This window comes from Lissotriton helveticus, unplaced genomic scaffold (genome assembly GCF_964261635.1).
Source record: "Lissotriton helveticus unplaced genomic scaffold, aLisHel1.1 SCAFFOLD_461, whole genome shotgun sequence".
Classification (NCBI taxonomy): Eukaryota; Metazoa; Chordata; class Amphibia; order Caudata; family Salamandridae; genus Lissotriton; species Lissotriton helveticus.
In genome coordinates this window covers 42180-65607 of record NW_027612057.1, presented here as the reverse complement: position 1 = coordinate 65607, position 23428 = coordinate 42180, and the positions used below count along the sequence as shown (strand labels likewise).

Below are 23428 nucleotides of genomic sequence, written 5' to 3'. Positions count from 1 at the left end.
CAACTCCCTATTGGAACCACTGTCACGCTACTGCGACTTTTTCTTAAACCCCCTGGTACAGTCGACCCCGACATACATCAAGGACACCAAGCATCTCTTACAAGTCCTCAACAACAAAGAATTCAACCCTACCACGCAACTGCTGGTGGGTCTAGACGTGGAGAGCCTCTACACCAGCCTCCCACAAGATGCCACTCTCCAAGTACTCCATGACATCCTTATGGCTACTAACTGGGAACACCACACGCCAAGAGCCTTTATACTGTCATGCGCAACCTTGGCACTCAAAGAAAACTTCTTTGAGTACGACGGCACTCTCTACTTACAGACCAACGGGACATCGATGGGCAGTGTCTTCGCTCCAAGCGTGGCGGGACTATACGTCCACCACTTTGAAGAGTGCCATATAACTACAGACACCAACCCCTACATCAACCACATCCTGAGTTGGCGCAGGTATATAGACGATATTCTGGTGGTCTGGCAAGGTTCCCACTCCGACCTGGACAAATTCATGACATGGCTTAACAACAGGGACCCCTACCTCAAGTTCACCAGCACGGCCAGCAACAGCCATCTCCCCTTTCTAGATTTGGATATCAGAGCCAAAGATGGCACTCTGACCACTACCACGTACTATAAACCGACAGCAAGGAACTCATTGCTTGACTTTACCAGTTTCCACCCACGCCCCCTCAGAGAGAACCTGCCCTATGGACAGTTCTTGCGTATACGCAGGAACTGCACGAACATCTCTGACTATAAAAAACAGGCTATGGAATTGACCAACAAGCTGTCACAACGGGGCTATCCAAGACCAATCATCAACAAAACACAGAAAAGAGCAAGAAACCAAAATCGGGAGGCCCTCCTCGAGACTGTCACCAAAGTCCAAGACAACCCACCCATCACCTGCGTTACGACCTATAACACAGCATCGAATGAGGTGTCGAAAATTATAAAAAAACATTGGAAAATCATCACTTCAGGACAGAGGAAATGGGACCTTCCAAGATTCGCATACAAGCGAAACTCCAATCTAAAAGACCGCCTTGTCAATACGCGTCCCAGACCACCACCCCCACCTGCCACCAACACCCTCCGCAACATATGGGGCCTCCCCAATGTCAGTGGGCACTATCCGTGTAATGACTGCAGCGTGTGCCACCTCACCTCTCACACCAAAACCTTGGATTTGGAACCAAACAAGGTGTGGACCCAGCGTAGCCACACTAACTGCAACTCCCGCAATGTCATCTACTTAATTACATGTAGATGTGGACTCCGGTACATTGGGATGACCACACGAAAAATAAAAACCCGCATAACCGAACACCGCAGCACCATTAGATGCAAAAAGAACATAAGCAAGATGACCAACCATTTCATCACCGAAGGCCACACACCAAATGACCTATCATGGACGGTGATAGAGCAGATCACCTCAGGCGCTGTGGACAATGACCAAAAACTACTGCAGGCAGAACAACGGTGGATCTACCGCCTTTCCACATCCACCCAGGGATTGAATGATGCCATCCCGTGGAATTCCCTGACCCGCCAGTGATCACCCTACCCCCATCATCAAACTATATATGTTTGGGCGCAGTATCACTGGAACGACTACGTCCTCTAAGCAGTCTATTTCTTGAAATTGCCAAAGATTGTCCCCCATTGATTCATAATGCATTCGTTTAAATATTTTTTATATGCCCCACGTCCACTCAATGGACGAAACGCAATAATTTGCATGCCTCAGGTCCACTCAATGGACAAAATCGAGTGTGCCCGATGTACAACACACCGCGCATGCGCGGGCGATCACCCGTCATACGCCGCACATGCGCAGACCAGCCCGGTCACAATGCGCATGCGCGAACAACTCACACTACCCTCCAGGCTTTCCCCGGAGGAGCATGCACTCGGACCTATTGCGCATGCGCTAAACTATAGACGCGAGCGCCTGGGTGGCTCCCCAGTGGCCCATAACGATGCCTCCCAGCGCGACAGGGCGCTAGAGCGCGCGCGCACCTAAGGCGCCCATACTTACTCCAGGCAGCATGACTCAGGCTTGTGAGTCTTTTCACCATTGCCCTCCACATCACAGGTGCACTTAATTAGACCAATTAACAAGACTACTTAAGACCTGGGAAAACACTCATTCCCCACCGGTATGCGAAGGAGGCACTACAGGTCCAGAGCAGGCTCAACCCAGAAGTACTGTGAGTATGAGAAACCACCACCACGACTCCTGGTAAGCGCTATTTTTCTTTCCTAACAGGTCTCCCTAATCAGCATGGTAAATGTTTGTCCCCCCAGGGTCAAGCCTTTTGCCACCTCCCAACCTTGAGGTCAGACTGAGCAAAAACTTGCGTAAGAATCCCTCCTTACGCCGCATTTCACTAATGCACCCTGTTTTTCTCCGTCTCTTAAATCACCTCACTCTCGAGTTATCAGTGCGATTCCCACTGTGATGGTACCACCAATACCATCACACCATAGCCGCCTATAGCCCACCAGCACTCGCTATAGTGACGGCATCAGATGTGCGTAAAACTGTACATCCTAATGACTCTACCTTCTCCCTGTGTGTTTTGTTTTGTCCTTTCATGTTATGTGTACAGGTGGTCTTGAGAAGGGAATCCCCCTCTCACACGTAGATACACTTTAGGGCGTGTAGACACATAGTCTCCCCTACACCCCCACTAGGTAATTTGCACTCACTTATTTTAGGTCCTGAAGAAAGCCAGTCTAGTCATAAGGCACTGGCTGAAACATGTTGACCCATTGGATGTGAGAGGTCGTAACTCGCCCCTTACATCCCCTTGCCTTATTTTTAACCGCTGACGGAGGCCCAGGTATTAAAGTCTAATTTTACCTTCGGGTACTGGGACCACCGTTCAGCCGTTTTAACATCACTTATCTTCACCGCACACTCAGTAATATACCAGCTCCGCTGTAGTCAGGCGTTGAAGCACACCCGGGGCACGCTAGGTGCCACTGGGTGGGCCCGATGATGAAGCATGCCACCAACTAGGTTGGTGGGTGAGGGCTTTTAGAACACACCTGCTGGGTGTTCACAATCCGTGACAAAACATACCAGAGTCTTCCCCCTCCCCTAAAGTAACTAGAGCTAGTCTCTTTTTGATTTATTCATATATTAACCGGGGACATGGACTAGCTTTCTGGTCCTACCTCTCTCTCTTGATTACGCATCACACGGCAGCGCGCAGCTGCGAGAGTCACCCCTACACCATGGCAGAAAACCATGGATTGACATACCATGAAAGCGATGTGGCTGACATACTATCCGACCCATCGTTCCAAGCTGACTTTAACATCTCCAGCACCATCGCACAAACCACTGATTGGGACAGCCTTACGGAAAAGAAGCGCAACAGGATACGCACTATCCTTCACGGGACAATCTTAACACAATACCTCAGAACTAACACTGCACCAAGAGGACTCCTAGTAACCAATGCCCCCAGGATCTTCCTAGATGACGCTACCTTTAGGAAGGACTGGGCCCAGATCGCCTGGCACTGCACCAGGGACTGGATGATCCTTATCATCAAGACTGCAAAACGCCTTTCAGAAGCCTTTCTGATAGAAATCCAAGCAACAGAAAGTCACTTTAAAGCCACAATAACCGCCTACAAGAAGAAATTGGAGGACCAGAATAAAGACATAAACGAATATAAAGAATACCTGACTCAGGCTAAAATAAAGAAATTCGACAAGGATTTGAAGAAATTCAGTTACGCCAAAGTCTACCCATACTCAGAGGATGACTACACCCCTCAGAACAAAAACACCAGTATGTCAAACACCTCCGGAGATGACAGCTCCGTGTCCAGTGATTCCAGCACTGGCTCGGCGAGACGAGGAGGACGCGGCAGACGTGGACAGCGTTGGCAGAACAACTGGCAAGGAGGTCAACCTGGACAATTCCACGGTTTCCCACCCAACTACGGCCCGATGCAAAACCCCTACTTTGGCTTCCCGCCCATGTACCCTCCTGGACCAATGCCCTTATTTACAGGCCACCAGGGACAACACATTCCTTTTTTAGGACAGGGCAGAAGAACACGGGGAAGAAGAAGAGCAAACCCACAACAACCACAAGTACACTGGGGCGGAGAGGAGAACCCAGTCAGCGCGAATACACGCCAGAAGGCGAAAGAGGGCACAGCGGGAACCAGCAAACAATGATTCCTCAAGAACAACAAGACTCATTGGTTTTCAACTTGTCTAGCACACCCCTGACCCCCAAAGAACAGTCGGTACTTGAGAAGGGCTTATCATTTGTTCCGACAACAAGACTCGACAAGTTTAAATTACATGTGGAACTGGCGCAATTCTTCCGGAAACTGAAACTGAAGTCGTTCTTCGAGAAACCAATCCCAGAAATAGAACCAGTCCAAGACAATCCCAATATCACTGGTCTGCGACCAAAATCCACGTTTGTACCACCTCCCTCTGCCATTCCCCCCGAAATCACGACATTTGAACAGGCCGTGTACAACGATATTGAGAGATTAAAACCTACCAACCATTTTAACAACCTATCTTGGGAGGATAGGAGGGTTCTACAACGGTTGCAAGACAACCCCCTGATCGTTATCAAACCGGCGGACAAAGGAGGAGGCATTGTCCTCCAAAACAAGCAGGACTATGACACTGAGTGCCGTAGATTACTGAGCGACAACAGGAACTATCGCCGACTGGAACAAGACCCCACTAATGAACTGAGGACCACGATCCACGCACTGGTCAAAAGGGCAGCGGATGCTGAGCACATATCCAAACAGGAAGCAGATTACCTATGCCCACAGAACACCAGAACCCGATATTTCTATACTGTGCCTAAAGTTCACAAGGGGGTCACTCCCCCTCCTGGAAGACCCATAGTATCAGGGATCAACTCCCTATTGGAACCACTGTCACGCTACTGCGACTTTTTCTTAAACCCCCTGGTACAGTCGACCCCGACATACATCAAGGACACCAAGCATCTCTTACAAGTCCTCAACAACAAAGAATTCAACCCTACCACGCAACTGCTGGTGGGTCTAGACGTGGAGAGCCTCTACACCAGCCTCCCACAAGATGCCACTCTCCAAGTACTCCATGACATCCTTATGGCTACTAACTGGGAACACCACACGCCAAGAGCCTTTATACTGTCATGCGCAACCTTGGCACTCAAAGAAAACTTCTTTGAGTACGACGGCACTCTCTACTTACAGACCAACGGGACATCGATGGGCAGTGTCTTCGCTCCAAGCGTGGCGGGACTATACGTCCACCACTTTGAAGAGTGCCATATAACTACAGACACCAACCCCTACATCAACCACATCCTGAGTTGGCGCAGGTATATAGACGATATTCTGGTGGTCTGGCAAGGTTCCCACTCCGACCTGGACAAATTCATGACATGGCTTAACAACAGGGACCCCTACCTCAAGTTCACCAGCACGGCCAGCAACAGCCATCTCCCCTTTCTAGATTTGGATATCAGAGCCAAAGATGGCACTCTGACCACTACCACGTACTATAAACCGACAGCAAGGAACTCATTGCTTGACTTTACCAGTTTCCACCCACGCCCCCTCAGAGAGAACCTGCCCTATGGACAGTTCTTGCGTATACGCAGGAACTGCACGAACATCTCTGACTATAAAAAACAGGCTATGGAATTGACCAACAAGCTGTCACAACGGGGCTATCCAAGACCAATCATCAACAAAACACAGAAAAGAGCAAGAAACCAAAATCGGGAGGCCCTCCTCGAGACTGTCACCAAAGTCCAAGACAACCCACCCATCACCTGCGTTACGACCTATAACACAGCATCGAATGAGGTGTCGAAAATTATAAAAAAACATTGGAAAATCATCACTTCAGGACAGAGGAAATGGGACCTTCCAAGATTCGCATACAAGCGAAACTCCAATCTAAAAGACCGCCTTGTCAATACGCGTCCCAGACCACCACCCCCACCTGCCACCAACACCCTCCGCAACATATGGGGCCTCCCCAATGTCAGTGGGCACTAACCGTGTAATGACTGCAGCGTGTGCCACCTCACCTCTCACACCAAAACCTTGGATTTGGAACCAAACAAGGTGTGGACCCAGCGTAGCCACACTAACTGCAACTCCCGCAATGTCATCTACTTAATTACATGTAGATGTGGACTCCGGTACATTGGGATGACCACACGAAAAATAAAAACCCGCATAACCGAACACCGCAGCACCATTAGATGCAAAAAGAACATAAGCAAGATGACCAACCATTTCATCACCGAAGGCCACACACCAAATGACCTATCATGGACGGTGATAGAGCAGATCACCTCAGGCGCTGTGGACAATGACCAAAAACTACTGCAGGCAGAACAACGGTGGATCTACCGCCTTTCCACATCCACCCAGGGATTGAATGATGCCATCCCGTGGAATTCCCTGACCCGCCAGTGATCACCCTACCCCCATCATCAAACTATATATGTTTGGGCGCAGTATCACTGGAACGACTACGTCCTCTAAGCAGTCTATTTCTTGAAATTGCCAAAGATTGTCCCCCATTGATTCATAATGCATTCGTTTAAATATTTTTTATATGCCCCACGTCCACTCAATGGACGAAACGCAATAATTTGCATGCCTCAGGTCCACTCAATGGACAAAATCGAGTGTGCCCGATGTACAACACACCGCGCATGCGCGGGCGATCACCCGTCATACGCCGCACATGCGCAGACCAGCCCGGTCACAATGCGCATGCGCGAACAACTCACACTACCCTCCAGGCTTTCCCCGGAGGAGCATGCACTCGGACCTATTGCGCATGCGCTAAACTATAGACGCGAGCGCCTGGGTGGCTCCCCAGTGGCCCATAACGATGCCTCCCAGCGCGACAGGGCGCTAGAGCGCGCGCGCACCTAAGGCGCCCATACTTACTCCAGGCAGCATGACTCAGGCTTGTGAGTCTTTTCACCATTGCCCTCCACATCACAGGTGCACTTAATTAGACCAATTAACAAGACTACTTAAGACCTGGGAAAACACTCATTCCCCACCGGTATGCGAAGGAGGCACTACAGGTCCAGAGCAGGCTCAACCCAGAAGTACTGTGAGTATGAGAAACCACCACCACGACTCCTGGTAAGCGCTATTTTTCTTTCCTAACAGGTCTCCCTAATCAGCATGGTAAATGTTTGTCCCCCCAGGGTCAAGCCTTTTGCCACCTCCCAACCTTGAGGTCAGACTGAGCAAAAACTTGCGTAAGAATCCCTCCTTACGCCGCATTTCACTAATGCACCCTGTTTTTCTCCGTCTCTTAAATCACCTCACTCTCGAGTTATCAGTGCGATTCCCACTGTGATGGTACCACCAATACCATCACACCATAGCCGCCTATAGCCCACCAGCACTCGCTATAGTGACGGCATCAGATGTGCGTAAAACTGTACATCCTAATGACTCTACCTTCTCCCTGTGTGTTTTGTTTTGTCCTTTCATGTTATGTGTACAGGTGGTCTTGAGAAGGGAATCCCCCTCTCACACGTAGATACACTTTAGGGCGTGTAGACACATAGTCTCCCCTACACCCCCACTAGGTAATTTGCACTCACTTATTTTAGGTCCTGAAGAAAGCCAGTCTAGTCATAAGGCACTGGCTGAAACATGTTGACCCATTGGATGTGAGAGGTCGTAACTCGCCCCTTACATCCCCTTGCCTTATTTTTAACCGCTGACGGAGGCCCAGGTATTAAAGTCTAATTTTACCTTCGGGTACTGGGACCACCGTTCAGCCGTTTTAACATCACTTCCTTAACTATCTTCACCGCACACTCAGTAATATACCAGCTCCGCTGTAGTCAGGCGTTGAAGCACACCCGGGGCACGCTAGGTGCCACTGGGTGGGCCCGATGATGAAGCATGCCACCAACTAGGTTGGTGGGTGAGGGCTTTTAGAACACACCTGCTGGGTGTTCACAATCCGTGACAAAACATACCAGAGTCTTCCCCCTCCCCTAAAGTAACTAGAGCTAGTCTCTTTTTGATTTATTCATTCAATAAGTTAATCTGCCCATGGAATTTGGTATGCATTGCTTTTGGTCACAGCATTCACGCCCCAATAGTCCACACAAAACCTCATTTCTTTCTTACCATCCTGGTTATGAGGCTTGGGGATTAAGACAACTCGGCAGGTCCAGGGGCTCTCAGAAGGCTTTAGAACTCCCAATTCCAGCATCATGCTTACTTCAGCTTTGATGCTCTCATTCACATGTTCAGTCTGCCTGTATATTTTATTCTCGACAGGTAGGCTTTCATCAGCGTCTACATCATGGGTACACCAGCGAGTCTGGCGGGAGGTCAAAAAGAAGAGCCCAGCAAACTGATTTAGGACTTGTCTGCAATCAGTCTCCTGATGGGCTGGTAGGGTGTCTGACAAGACTGCACCTTCCACTGACCCATCTTTTGGATTGCTGTACAGGTCAGGGACAGGTTCACTCTTTGCTTCCTGATCCTCATCTGTAACCACGAGCATGGTCACATCTGCCATGTCATAGTAGGGTGTGAGTCGGTTGACATGAATGACACTATCGGGGTTCCTGTCAGAGCCAGGGTCTACCAGGTAGGTGACCGCCCCTTTTCGTTCTAGGGTAGGGTAGGGTCCACTCCACTTACCTTGCAGAGTCCTAGGAGCCACAGCCCCAAAACCCACAGCATCTGCCCTGGCTGGAACTCAACCATAGCAGCCTTTTAGCATGTCCAGAGCTTCTGGAGCTCTAGGCTGTCCTCAATGTTTTTGCTTGCTTTTTCCACGTACTCATACATCCTGGAGCAAAAGCCAAGCACAGAGTCCACTATATCTGCTAAGGTTCAACAAGAGGTTTCTCCAATCCCTCCTTCACAAGGCACAGTGGTCCCGACAGGAAACCCAAACAGAAGCTAAAATAAGGAGGATCCCACTCCCTTCTAAGGCCCTTCCCAATAGGCAAAAAGCAGGATTGGAAGTAAGACATCCAATCTTATTTTGAGTTTTTCAGGAAGTCCACCAATCATGCCCTTAATGGTCTTGTTAAATCTTTCAACAAGGCCATTACACATAGCAGAGTGGCTTTGGCCACACTGACCCGGACTTATGCAGCGGGGGATTGGAGGTCCCACATTTCGACCCCTAATATTATGCCGTTCAATTGCAACACGCAGCTCGATCGCTCCCTAGTTGGGAAATGTGGCTCTTGGCGGGAATGGTGGACGCAGGTTGTCTTCCAGAGCTGTTAATAGAGGAATCAGGTACACCGAGAGATACTCCATATACTGTGCGACAGGCGGCCAGAGTATGGCAATGGTTTGTAGTGAGAGTACTTAAGCGTGCACCATTCCATAGGGAGCTCCCAATCTGGATATTAAAACCAATCAGGCAGATAGCACTCAGTATGTCCTTCTAGGCATGGAGGGAGGGAGATGCGAGCAATAGGGTGAATTGTACCCAGATGAGACTTATCGCCTTAAACATGCCCGCAAAGAGTTTTGTCTAAGCCAGGGGCAATTTTTACAACATGTGATGCTTGGCAGACGTAACTAAGCACACCTGGCCATGCTTTGCGACCGCTCCGCTGCATACTCAAACCCTGGAGACACTGCTAACCTATGGTGCGTGTAGACACCTAATTATGCATCTTTACAGTACAATGCGATCAGATACAGTAGGCACTACACACGGGTCCGAGAGGCCTGGAATTTAGACTTTGACATTCCAATGGAAGATCAAGACTGGTAGCGGGCCTGTGAACTGACACGCATGGTTTCCAGTAATGCACATTTTCGACTGATACATTATAATTTTCTGCAAAGAACCTACTTAACGTCACAAGGCCTTCATCGAATGGTCGGGTCTTGCCCAGATATATGCTTGCGCTGCAACACTGTGGGGGCTGATTTCTTACATTAACCATGGTCCTGCGATGCAATACACTCCTTCTGGCAACTAGATGTAAAAGAATTGGTGCATGTCACACAACTAAGTATTGAGCTGACACCCAAATGCTGTTTATTAGGCCACTTTAGTTGTCAGAAAGGGCGCATGATAACCTATACATTTGGTCAGTCGCCTATGGTACTGGCATGACATAAAATTGCAATCACATGGCTGCCCCAGCATGCCCCAACGATTGCGCTCTGGCACAGAGATGGGCCTCTTCTTCTACGGCAGACGCTTCTATCTTGTCTTGGTCAGATTCTTCCCCCGAAAGTATGTCCCGAAGGCACATCTTGGGACTCCAGATAGATTTCGAGCTCGGAATCGGACTCTGGAATCGAGAAAGCCTCTTCTTCTACGGAGGACGCTTCTATCTCTTCTTGGTCAGATTCTTCTGCAAAGATATCCAAGAGTGTGTTAAATACTTTGACGCTTCCTCTCTCGTCATCGTGTCTGATGATCGGGTAGAGTCCTCTTGGACCGAAACGACTTACAAGCTTCGCAGTCTTCCTCCTTGTGCTCTGGAGAGAGGCATAAGTTACAAACTTGATGTAGGTCATGCGAGGGTACTTGGCGTGGCACCCAGGACAGAAATGGAATGGAGTCCGTTCCATTTGCAGATGGCTGGCCGTATGTAGCAAGGCCCAACGATTGCCCACAAGGTTTTCTATCCAAAATGGAGAGTTTGTCGATCGATTTGAAACGCAGAGAACAGGGAAACGCGTACCTAATCAATATCGTTGAGGGTAGAGTGGACTGCGCACTGAGAGGAACCAGAGTAGCGGTTTCGGAGCGCAGCAATACACATACAAACCAGTTTGGGGTAAAAAACAACAATGGAGTCAATGCCCATGCCCACTATAACCGAAAGGAGGAGTCACCTTAGCTCGTGACTGGAAAGACTTCTTCGAAGAAAAACAACTTGCAAACATCCGGACCCAACACAAGATGGCACCAAATCAACGCAGTCTCCTCAACCTGCTTCTACACCCTCCGCATGATCTATAGATGGATCCCTACAGACACACGGAAAACCGTCACCCACGCCCTCATCAGCAGCAGACTCGACTACGGAAACGACCTCTACGCCGGAGCCCCGTCCAAGCTCATCAGCAGACTTCAAAGAATACAGAACGCCTCGGCACGCCTAGTCCTCGACGTTCCCCGCCGAGACCACATCACCCCCCACCTGAGAGACTTGCACTGGCTCCCTGTCAACAAAAGAATTACCTTCAAACTCCTGACCCTCGCACACAAAGCACTCCACAACACCGGACCAGAATACCTCAACAGACGACTGTCATTCTACACACCCAACAGAGAACTCTCACTGGCCACCGTCCCACGCATCCACAGAACCACCTTCGGGGGAAGATCCTTCTCCCACCTAGCCACCAAGACATGGAACGCCCTCCCTCTACCCCTACACCAGACAGAAGACCCACAGACCTTCAGGAGTCTACTCAAGACCTGGCTCTTCGACCGCTAGCTGCAGCCAACCTCCCCCAGCGCCTTGAGACCCTCGCGGGTGTGTAGTGCGCTCTAGAAATTTTCTGATGATTGATTGAAGATGGCAGGAGTATGCAAAGCATGTGCATCTACAGCACACATGCCTCGAACAGAGGATTAATGGCCCCAAATCTCTGCCGTGGTATCTGTTCATGTTGTTGCTGAGTGTGCCATGTGATGTGACAGGCTATAGTGCTTGGTGTGATTTGGTCATTTTTGACAAGGTGGAGTGCTGAATGGTTAGGCAATTTTTGATTTTATTTGTTTTTGGGATCGTGTGACATAGTGCGATACCTACCTTATGATGTAAGTAAATAAATGACATTGCTTATATACCATAAGGATGTGGGGTGAGTGTTACTAGGGCCGAAGCCTTGCTGATTATATGCAGAATAACAAGTCTGGGAGGTCACTACCGACTAGGGCAGGTTAGCAGCTGCACAGGCCTTGGGCATTGATCCTATTGAGGATAATATGTGACCGGCCACTGGTGGCTGGAGCTGGCTAGCAACAACGCTAGCCTCTGGTATTCATTACAGGCAGGGTAACAATGCATGTCAATATTGACTGGACCTGCTTGGCAAAGGAGATGACCTCTGGTTTTGAATATTTGCAGGATCTAAGGAACAGGGGTCACTACTGACTGGAGTTACCTAGCTAGATAATAGCTCTCAGGGGGGCAATACTGACTGAAGCTGGTTAGTATGATCACTAGTCCCAAGGTGCTACTAATGACTCAAGTTGGCTAGAATGATATCAGGTCCCAGGGGCCAGTACTAACAGGAGCTGGCTAGTAGGCTTACATACAGGTCCAAGGGGCCACTACTTACTGGAGCTGGCTAGAAGAATAACAGGCCCAAGGGTGGTGGGGTGCGAGTGGCACCAGTGACCGGAGTTGGCTAGAAGCATTGACGACCTTTGGTATTGATTAAATGCAGGATTCCAGGTCACAGGAGGCACTGCTGAATACAGCTGGATAGCAGCAGTGGTGGCCTCTAGGAAGAATGAATTGAGAAAGCATAACCGGATATGCTGGTTTCTTTAATACCGATAATTGGTTACACATGAATGCCACAACGTGCATTGATATATTACATTATCAAATTACAATATTCTTGTATTAATTTGATGTGACTGTTCGCCTTAATATGCCTGCAAAGTTACATGATTCTATTAGGGCTCAGAACCATTTTATTTAGTGATGTCCATCTGCACACTTTCCTGCATCTTGTAGTAAATTGAATATGTACGGCTATGGGAAATTCGGCCGCTCCTTGCTACGCTAACATCTACATGAAAGTATTTGAAGAGTCACATATACTGAGCCAAAGCAACTGGATACAACATGGCAAACTGTACCTACGGTACATTGATGACGTCTTTTTATTATGGGAAGGTTCCACTGAAACTCTGGTCAACTTTCTGGAATCATGGAACAATGTCAATGAACGTATTCAGTTTACCTGGGAGTACAGTGATAAATGTGTCCACTACTTGGATGTGGAAATACATCGAGACCCTAATGACTGGTCAACAACCATATATCGAAAACCCACGGACAGGAACTCCATACTACATTACAGTAGTTTTCATCGACTTAGCCTCAGGAACAACCTACCCTTTGCTCAGCTTTTAAGAGTAAAACGTAAAGTTTCCAAAGATCACGAATGTAAACAGGCCCTTAAAAACACCCTGGAGAGACTTAAAGCACGTGGGTACCCCACACCCATCTTGGATCTAGCCATGGAGAGAACTGATAAATGTGTGAGATCTCAACTACTAAAACCCAAACCAAAAAAAACCACTGATCGCATGGTTGTAGTTTCAAAACACTCAAAGTTGTCGAATCAGTTTCAACACATCATTCGGAAACACTGGCCCATACTTACAATGGAACCTGATTTCAACGGTATATTTAACCAATCTCCAATGTTTGCATTCACCAGAGGCCGTAATGTCAAAGAACTATTGAATAAACCCATGTCTATCACCACCCCTTTGGTTTATAATGGCTTCAAACCTTGTTATAATTGCAGTAATTGTGGGACTGCATCCTGGCAACAGAACTACTCACCCCATGAAAGGACATGTCATAAAACTGAAAGTGAACGCTACATGCAACACCAGCAATGTCATCTATATGTTGAAGTGCCCTTGTGGCAAGTGTTATATTGGGCACGCATTTTGGAACATAAAAGCAATATACGGACATTCAACTCGAAATCCAGTGTGGCTACTCACTTTATGGAACAGAGACACAGTGTTGCCCAATTGAAATTTCAAGTACTCGAACAAGTCAAGATAACCATGAACAACAAGAACACGTTGTTAAAAAGAGAAAACTTTTGGATCCGCTTGATGTCCACCATGGCACCGCATGGTCTTAATGACCGGATGGAATTTTTGTGCTATCTGTAACTTACTTATGTACTCTAATTTGGTTCATGAACTTGTGTTTCAGCACATGTAGGTTTTGTTACCTTAATGTCACAACGTTTCTCATATTGCATGTTATTTTGACTTTCTTTGGCTTTATTCACCGTTCCAATATGGCCCCCACCTTGGCTATCACCCTTCCTTAGGCTACACCTGAGTTGTAGTCCCTCGTTCATTTCCGGTTTAATCGCGGGTCACCTCTGGGTTTTGTTTGCGCTCACATCGGCTTTCCTGACAGTTCACCGACTTGACGGCTCTTGGCGGAGCTTGTTCAACGTTTGCATGAAGTAAGTACCTGAGTTGGGACATATTAGGCGGCATGTTATTTTGGTTTATTTCGATTTCAGAGCACGGTGTTTTTAACATTCACTGACCCTGAGTTTCCATCACGCACTTTGGTTCTTCTCCGACTTTTTACCGCAGCGGGTTACACGAGGTTTTGTTACAACCGTTTCTACTCACCGGGTGATATAACAGTGTCGATAGTCTGAAGCCATGACTGCTTGCACCGTTACTAAGCATTATTCTTATTATCTTTATTCACTTGGACACACTACCTTTTTGATGTATAAGTTCGTGTTGCATGATATTTCACGTTTTTTCACAGTGTGCACGACGCATGTAATTGAGTATAACTCATTTTTACACCAAACTGAATCGTTTTTATTTGGATTGTTTTCATAGAGTATTCCCTGAAGAAGGGCTTGGCCCGAAATGCATCGGGATACGTGATTATGTGTTTGGAACATACTTACTGTTGGAATGATATTCGTTTGGATTACTACCTTGATTCTCACTTTCAAAATCATGAATAAAATGTGAAAGCTGATGAATACCTCACATTGAATCAACGCTCTTAAATTTTTGTTTAAAAAGAACTAGACCTTTTTGGTCTCTACCGTTGTGCGCAGAGGTGCTCTCTCAACTGAGTGAGCTTTGTATGAGTACCTTGGTTTTCACACTGCCGGCGCAGACAGTGTTTCCTCTGCTGCACACTCATTGTCTAAAAGACACTACCCTAATCACCCTCAGCTGTGCGAGCTCCTGTTCAATTTAGTAAATTGAATATGGACAAACAGAAGTGTTATTTCCAGAAACAGTGACTTCTGCAGCTTGTCTGTGTATCTTTGATCTGCACCTCATGGACTCCTCACATTCCTCTCGAGAGAAGATCCTACCTCCTACTCATTAGTGTTTTTTTTAGTAGCTGCTTCTATCACGTGTTCATGTTTAATTGACTTGTATTAGGAGAAAAGTGTATAAAAATACATGGGGAGCATTAGCATTATATACTCCAACTTGCTTTAGGGTGGATGCTCTCGTCCATTGCAAAGACAATTGTCACTTGTTAGTTTGCTTGGCCTTTTGCTATTTTTGCATTAAATGTATGATAGATTTGTTGGCCTCCCGGAGTGTTGTGTTTTATTTTACATAGCACAAGAGATGCTGAGGAAAATGACAGTCCAGTATACACATTCTTCATATAAATCAACTCTCAGTATACTGTTTTGGAGGTTCAGTCCTAAAGACATTATCTCTAACTGAACGCAGGAACCCTAGGAAGCATGTGCTTTTCAAACCAGTTGCCCTCTGATGCGGCGTCCTCGTTATTGGATAAGTCAGTATGTCCTGAATTTTAGGAGGGTTACCGTATCTAGTGCACCCTGTTAGACAGCGCTCACCTGTGGCAGTAAGATGTTAATAGGCACCTTATCACCTATGCACGGTGCAGGGCTTTGAGTTACAGAGCTCCTCACCCTGTGGAGAAGATTAGGTCACATTTACCCATTTTCCCATATTTGGTCCTCATGAAATGCCAACAGATTGCTCCATGACTACACACGGCATGAAAAACGTTGACCTGAAGTATAGACTCCAGCTTACCAGCAGGACCATAGGTGATCGACACTTTCACACAGTGATAGGGGCCATTAGTTCCTCAATTTCTCTGCCACTGCTTTTAATCTCAACATGGACGAGGAAGATCACATTAACTATATTGTGGCAACTGGTCGATAGTTGATCTTATATTCAGGCTTTCACCAATCTCACATCTTATGACACAACATCCTCTGTCCTACTATGCTCATCCGGCATACTTAATAAAAGATCTCCGACAAAGTGCCCTCTGGTGGTGCCCACCAGGCATTGTAGCGCCGCATGTCACCATCAGGTGAGTGAACTAAACTTGTCTTAAAAGCACCTGCTTCCTAGGGTGTCTGCATTCAGTTACAGATAATGACTCTGGGACTGAACCTCCGGAACAGTATACTGTGATTTGTTTGTGTTTTATTTTAACAAATGTACATAGCAGATATTGGCGCTTGCTTGTTTCACAAAAATTATTGGATACCTGCCTCAGAGTGCACTTCTTACAGACGAGTATGAGGTTATCATGTTGCTGCTACAAGCTCCTTACCTGTGCGAGTTATCGGGAACGATGCAGGGGCAGACCCAAACCAGCCACACGTGGAGATCAATGACAAATACTGAAGAATTAACAGAGCTTCCAAGCTGGTGACCATTACTTAATTGACCCTGAAAATAAAAGAAGTTTTTAGTATTCTGGTGACTCATGACCATAAAAACAAAGGTTATAAATTCAATATTATGTCAAATACTTAAAAAATGGAACTGGATGTGCTGAATCGATGTTGCCCCAGGTCATGCGTGACACCTTACACCACTATTGCTTATGGGACTTGTAGTTTTGTTTTTCTCATTAAAAGGATGGGCTCTAAAGTCCCAGTGTTCTAAGCGATGTTAGTTAAAATCAGAGGTCTGAGTGAGGGTGAAGCAGGACACTGCTCTGCTTAGCAGTGAGATGAATGACAATTCCTCAGCCATTCCATTTTTTGACAGACAGAGGCTCGTTGGCCGTTCGTATTTTCTTGCAACGAGAAAGAAACCTGTTTTGCAGCTTGTGTCAACTGAAGAGATAAAACGCTTGGGTGTGTTTCATTAACTACTGACAAACATGAACAATCAAGAACATGAGTTTATGGAAAACTATCAAGCACCCAATCAGAATCAGCCGCCCTTCACACCCGGGAATTCTTGAGGCTTTGGAGAGAATGAATTGCACGGGGTATAAGAGGAACACTACATCGACTCAAAGCTCACTTCTCAGGGATGTACTGAAATGCCAGCCTCATGGCACACTTAGCCAGCTCTTCACCTCCTCCTCCTCAAACGGTTGACCAGCTATCAGGGCAAATGAGCCTGCAGCAAAGCCTCGCTGGCTTGGTTCCACACCGGACCAGGCAATACTCCTCCAAGTCAGCAAGCACTTTGGTCGAGCCAGTCCTAACCCCACATGAATGTTCCCCTTCACAACTATTTTAATGGTACTAAGTTATGTTTCTGCTAAATGTAGGAGTCAAAAAGTGAAAGATTTTAGTAGGAAGTACTGAAAGATAAATCATGAAGTTTTTCAATATTTCTGAGTCTGCCACAGTACACAGGAGCATTATTTCTCTACAGCAGCAAATCATGTATGTGCCCTGTAGAAAGCTTGTTGGAATGAAACATGGAATTTATTGCAGCCTACAATTCATGCAACAACATAGAGTGCAAGATAACTTGTGTTATTATTCCAGCAGAACGAAATGCCATTCCTAATGTGTACGTCATTTTAAAGACAAACCCAGAAAAATGTGTGGTCAGTGTTGTTCTTCTGTCTGTTAAAAGACAATCTCCATTAATGTGTTAGGATATAAAATACTATGAGAAATCCTACTCTATGGCAGGGTGCTGCCTGCCACTATATTGCAGGTTACTTCAAACATAATCTGATTTATACATACATACTCCAGGGTGCTGCCAGCTATCGGGTCTGCACACAGCAGTCTGGAGCCACTCAGGAAGGATATAAGCTCTTCATTTCATCTTAAGCCCTTATGTTACATGCACAGCCTGATGGGTCCGGAGAACTTTATCCTCGCTCTAACTGCACCGAGAAGATAGACGTAGCCCAACATAGTCTGTGTTGTGTGCTGGGTGATGCCTGGCATCTTATTATTCGTTGGCGGATGGATGAAGCTCTGATAAGAGCTACTACAAGAAGAGCAGAGAAACAGGACCACAGATCGCCACAGAGTGATAACTGCCCAGAAGCTGAAGAAATAACTGAAACAGCAAACCTCCTACACCCTGGAGATTCTCCAGAGTAAGCAAATGATAGTAATGAAATGCAAACTGCAGCATTAAGGTCACTGTAACACTGGGCAGGGGACGGGAGGAAAAGAACCGGATAATGTTGAGTGGTGGCGTAGTGAACTAACGTCCTCCCCCTCTCTGCCTCATTATCAGCATGACTCGAACAGGGGAGAAGCCTGTTCCTGGGAACTAGCCGACGAATTAGATGATGCCCCCTTTAACTGGAAGACACACAAGTACGCAGCTCCTTCCCCTGATGACGACGCGGGATTCCTAGTGGGTAAAAACACAGAAGAAGTTGTCGTGGCATGTGAATTCACCGACCGAGGATCGAGAGTGGGAGAGCGGCCCGGAGGAGCAGAGAACGGAGCTTTTGAAGGCGAACCCGAGGACGACAGGAGTAAGCCAGGAGGCCACTGGATCCGTGAATCGCCGTGCCACACTCCCGAGGGAGGAGTGTGGCTACAACAGGTACGGCAGCGTTTTGCAGGCTGGGTAGGAAGACGGGGTTCTTCTAAACGGTAGCCGCGTGTGTGCCAGAATATCTGCCCAACCTTTCTTTGTCCTCACCGTGTAAATATACCCCTCCTCACCAGTAATCAAGCCTCTGCACCCTCACACGTTTAATAAAGTGTTTAGCACCTTAGCACGGGTGTCTCCTGCACTTGCCCGGTTCCCTGTGGGAGAGTCCAGATAGAGTACATATCCTGACGATCTGTACCTGTTTCTTTTCCCTGGCGGAGTCCAACGAGGAGTTAGGAAGAACGGAACATCCCCTGAAGTCTGCTTCTTAACCATCTGGAAACAAGACCATAACCAGACACCATCACGGACCCCAGAGCTTTTCAGAGAGACACCCTGACAACCCGCCATAAAAAACCATTTTCCAAAATAAAACCTTACCTACCCCGAACTGGTGTTAGGTCTCTTCTTGATCCCACGCCACAGTCACACACTACAACATCTTTCCCTTTAAACCGAAGATAACAGCCTACAATAAAAAACTAACCAAAAAGCAACAAAACTAGAAAATGCATTTCCAAAAGCTGCAAAAGAGAAGCTGTTAATATAAATGAACAATATTAAACGTTGTTGGTACCTTAGTAATGTGCTTGCTTCTGGCTTCACTCCATCTGCAGCAATAACGCTCTGAAAGGAGAAATTACTGCTGTGAGTCTCAGAGTCTTCAGTATTACTGGTCTCAGTCACGAAGACTGTGGTGTCGGAAGATAACTTTCTCTTATTTGGCTTCATAGATCCACCAGTCATGCCATCGCTATTAGCAGACAGGCCACTGTCAGCAGCATCATAACTTCAGGCAGACCAGCAAAGCGGATCTCACCACTCACATTGGGTGAACAGACTCATCTCTGCTACATACATCCACTCTGTTCTCAAATTTGCTTGGGGCTGCCAAAATGCAAAGAGCTGCAATATATTCGCCAAACTTTCCTGACTACCTTGTTTTAAAAAGTTGTGACATTCAAGCGTGATTCTTGGTTCATCTCCAAGCTGAATTTTTTAGAGGTTCTATTGCCACACAATACTATTCCCATATTCCAGTTTGTCCACAGGGTGGTTCAAGCCTGGTAGGTTATCACCTGTCTGTTTTGCAGATAATTTCAGATAGTTTCTGTAAGAAACTGAATTAATATTTACGGTAGATGAGGAACAATCACAACCGTTGTCAGAATGAAAGCCATTCAATTAACCTAGGATCAACCCCTGATACCTAAGCACGGAACAGGCAGGCTTAACTTAAGGTAATATGTCAAATATTTATGCAGAAACCAAAAAAGTAAAAATCAAAATGCAAAACAATAAAAAACCCAAACCAAAATAGAAAAAAAAGTAAAATGTATTGAACTAAATGACACTAAAATGACAAAATCCAATAAGGGGAATGAGATATGAACTGTAACGCTGTAAGAATCACAAGGTGCCAATGGATGAGGGGCCCGGGCATGGATTAGTCTCTCTGGAGCTGACTGCAAAGTCTGAGTGAACTTGTTTTCCCTGTTCAGCAGGAAGTCACTATACCGGAGGAAGGGCTTTAAGTGGAATGAAAAACCTTGTGATGGCTCCCAGAGGGACGTGGTCGACGTAATGAAGGGTGTGGCTTAAAAACCCAAACTGAAAATCCATGCTCTGCATAGTGTGTCACCCCACTGGTATTTTGCTGCTTCGCCATTCCATCCATATACAACAAGTAACATTACATCTACTACAAGCCAGGACTATTGGCTTTGTCAATGGTTATTAGTTGCGTAAGATAAATACGCAATAGCGATGGCTTCAAAGCTTGAGGGGGGCTGCTAAGGGTGAGAGTGGGCTGCGAGAGGTGAGAGAACTGTAGCTGGTGTGAGAGCAGCGCTGCAAGGGTGTAATGGGTGACCGTCCTGACTCGTTCAGAAGCGGTCGCTCCCACACACTCCCTGGCCACTTGAGTATCTTAGCGATATATTGCTCACTGCTGCATTGCTTTTCATAGCTTTTGTGCCTGATTATCATAGCAGCGCTGTACTCGCATTGCCTTAAAAGCTGTTGTGCTTGGAGGAGCTACGCTAGCAACCAAGATGGCCGCATAAGCTCCCGGCTCCGTCGACCTCCGTCGCTGGCGGACATATCCTGAACTTAATCCTGACCTCCCGCCAGACTCCCGTGTGTCTGAATCGTCTCTGAGTCCAGGAGCGCAATCCCGGAGTCTTTATCACCTTTTTTGACGAAGTTACACCGTCTGCCATTTTCGGGCCTCCTCCAGTCTGTGAGCCGGGGCCTCGAGTACTGACCCAGCCGGGTTTCAGTTGAACAACATCAGCCGCGGATACCTGGCAGGGTCCGGTCTCATTGGAGTGACACGAATTCTCGATCCCGGTGGTGGTCTCGAGTCCCTGCGTATACTGGCCAGACGGCGACGAGACGTGGATGCCGCAGTGAGTGGGGGTCCGGTTCCTGGGACCCTGCTGCAGCCCTCGGGGTCCGCGGGGGGGCCCCCGCTCTCGGCAGCGGGGTAAAGAGCGCACAGTCTGAAAGTCGCCAGTCGCCTTCGCCCACCTCACTCCAGTTGGTTTCCCCGGAGTAGCCGGCCTCTGGGGTTGATGACCTGCTTTGTCATCGATTAAGCGGAGATGGATCGGACGACGTGTGGACCAACACTGGGGACCGTAATGGCCGCCATCGGGGCTCTTCACTGGCAAATGGAGGCTGCTCTCCACAACCTAACCGTACGCATCGAGACTATTTGTTCGAGACCGGACCCTAGCCCAGAGTCAGACCCGCAACATATGGTGACCCCCCGCGAAGTTTGATTTTATCCGGGAGGAGAACCCCGAGCATCGTTCTAATCTGACGCCTATTGTATCTACGCAACTACAGCGACCCGCGACTGGAGCCCCTGACCAGCCAGCGAGCTCGACAAAGTCATCGCCCTCACAGGACTTATTTCTTTCTTCGTTTCTGGAGACCTCCATCGATATTCTTTGGATTGACTTTCGTATTCCTGATAGACTTCGAGACTTGACTCTTCTGACACTTTCATGCTATATTGATCTTCTCCCCTTTCTACAACGTTTTGACTCTTTTGCTATTGTGTTGGTCCTATCGGAGAGGGTTTGTGTGATGGATCGTAGAGGCCAGGGTTGAACTTGACTGCTTTAATTCTGTACAGAGACTTCCTTTGACACTGCTGGGTGGTATCGGTGGGAGTGAGGGCCATATGGGATTCTGCTTTTCTGGCTTTGGTGTACTGACTGTGTTCGACAATGGGATTTGCTGCCTCTGTGATATCTGGGGCTGGGCGGGATGGTCTTTTCTCTCTTGGTGATTTCCCTATCAGTTTGCTTATAAGCCTGCTTTACCTCTCTTAGTACCATGGTGGGGAACATCTGCTCGCGGTGGGGGGGAGGGGAGTCCGGGAGCCCGCATTATGTCGTAATATATTCCTCCTCCGTCTTTTCCCTTCCTTGGGGTGTAGTTTAGGGGGCGACAGGCACACTGCTAGTGGGGTTAGGTCGTAGCCATCTGCAGGGGTGCAGGGTGGGGGGTTGTGGGGGGGGGTTTATTTTTCCTTTCTTTTGTTCTATGACCTATCTTTTTCCCTTTTCCCTTCTCCACAAGAGATGTGGCATATTCTCCTGAGCCTGTTGTTATGCATATTCGGGTGTCGAGTGTCTATTTTTATATCCTGTATCCTTGGTGGGCAGGTTCTGATAATGTTTGCTTATGATTATTTGTCTTGTATTGTTTTGACCCAGCTCCGGCTGGTATTGATACTTTCCAGATGCCTACAATTGTATTGTATTTCTTCATTTCATCTGCCCGTTCGCCACTGTAATATGTTATACCAACGATACCCGAAATGTACATTTCTACTCTTGTGTTATAATTAATAAAAATATATAAAAAAAAAAAAAGCTGTTGTGCTTGACTTTGTGCCTGATTATCATCGTAACGCTGTGCTCGCATTACCTTTAAAAACTGTTGTGCCTGACTATTATCATAGCGCGGTGCTCGCATTGCCGTAAAAGTTGTTGTGCTTGACTAATACCATAGCGCTGTGCTCGCACTGCCTTTATAAATTGTTGTGCCTGACTATCATCGTAGCGCTCTGTTGCCCATTACAACCATTGCATTGCTCGCATTAATTGGTAAATTAATTAGTTACTGATTGTGCCAGTGCCACTGCCCATAGCTATACTCCTCATTGTGCCCCAATCTCGTCCTCTTTTGCTTTTGTTTTCTGCTGCCATTTTGTTGTTGTTGTGCCTCCTAGCCCGTCTCTCCCCCCCCGCTCCCGCCTCCCAGCTGCTCCTCCCTCCCTCTGGTAGTTCAGGATCGTCCCGTCTGCTGAAGCGCTGTGACCGTCCTGACTCGTTCAGAAGCGGTCGCTCCCACACGCTCCCTGGCCACTTGAGTATCTTAGCGATATATTGCTCACTGCTGCATTGCTTTTCATAGCTTTTGTGCCCGATTATCATATTAGCGCTGTACTCGCATTGCCTTAAAAGCTGTTGTGCTTGACTTTTTGCCTGATTATCATCGTAACGCTGTGCTCGCATTACCTTTAAAAACTGTTGTGCCTGACTATTATCATAGCGCGGTGCTCGCATTGCCTAAAAAGTTGTTGTGCTTGACTAATATCATAGCGCTGTGCTCGCACTGCCTTTATAAATTGTTGTGCCTGACTATCATCGTAGCGCTCTATTGCCCATTACTACCATTACATTGCTCGCATTAATTGGTAAATTAATTAGTGACTGATTGTGCCAGTGCCACTGCCCATAGCTATACTCCTCATTGTGCCCCAATCTCGTCCTGTTTC

The 23428-nt window shown here is 47.3% G+C and overlaps 1 protein-coding gene across 2 annotated transcripts in view; it reads right to left on the bottom strand.

Moving 5' to 3' along the window:
* The window catches only part of LOC144807621 (uncharacterized), a 93378-nt gene that overhangs the window by 45621 nt on the left and 24329 nt on the right, over positions 1 to 23428 (bottom strand). Inside the window, exons 2-3 of one of the 2 annotated variants that reach the window (XM_078673246.1) lie at positions 19208 to 19257; positions 16370 to 16488 (exon numbers count right to left, since the gene is read on the bottom strand). The gene's annotated coding sequence lies outside the window, so the exon portion shown is untranslated. The remainder of the gene's footprint in view (positions 1 to 16369; positions 16489 to 19207; positions 19258 to 23428) is intronic. The other variant, XM_078673247.1, reaches the window with a different exon arrangement.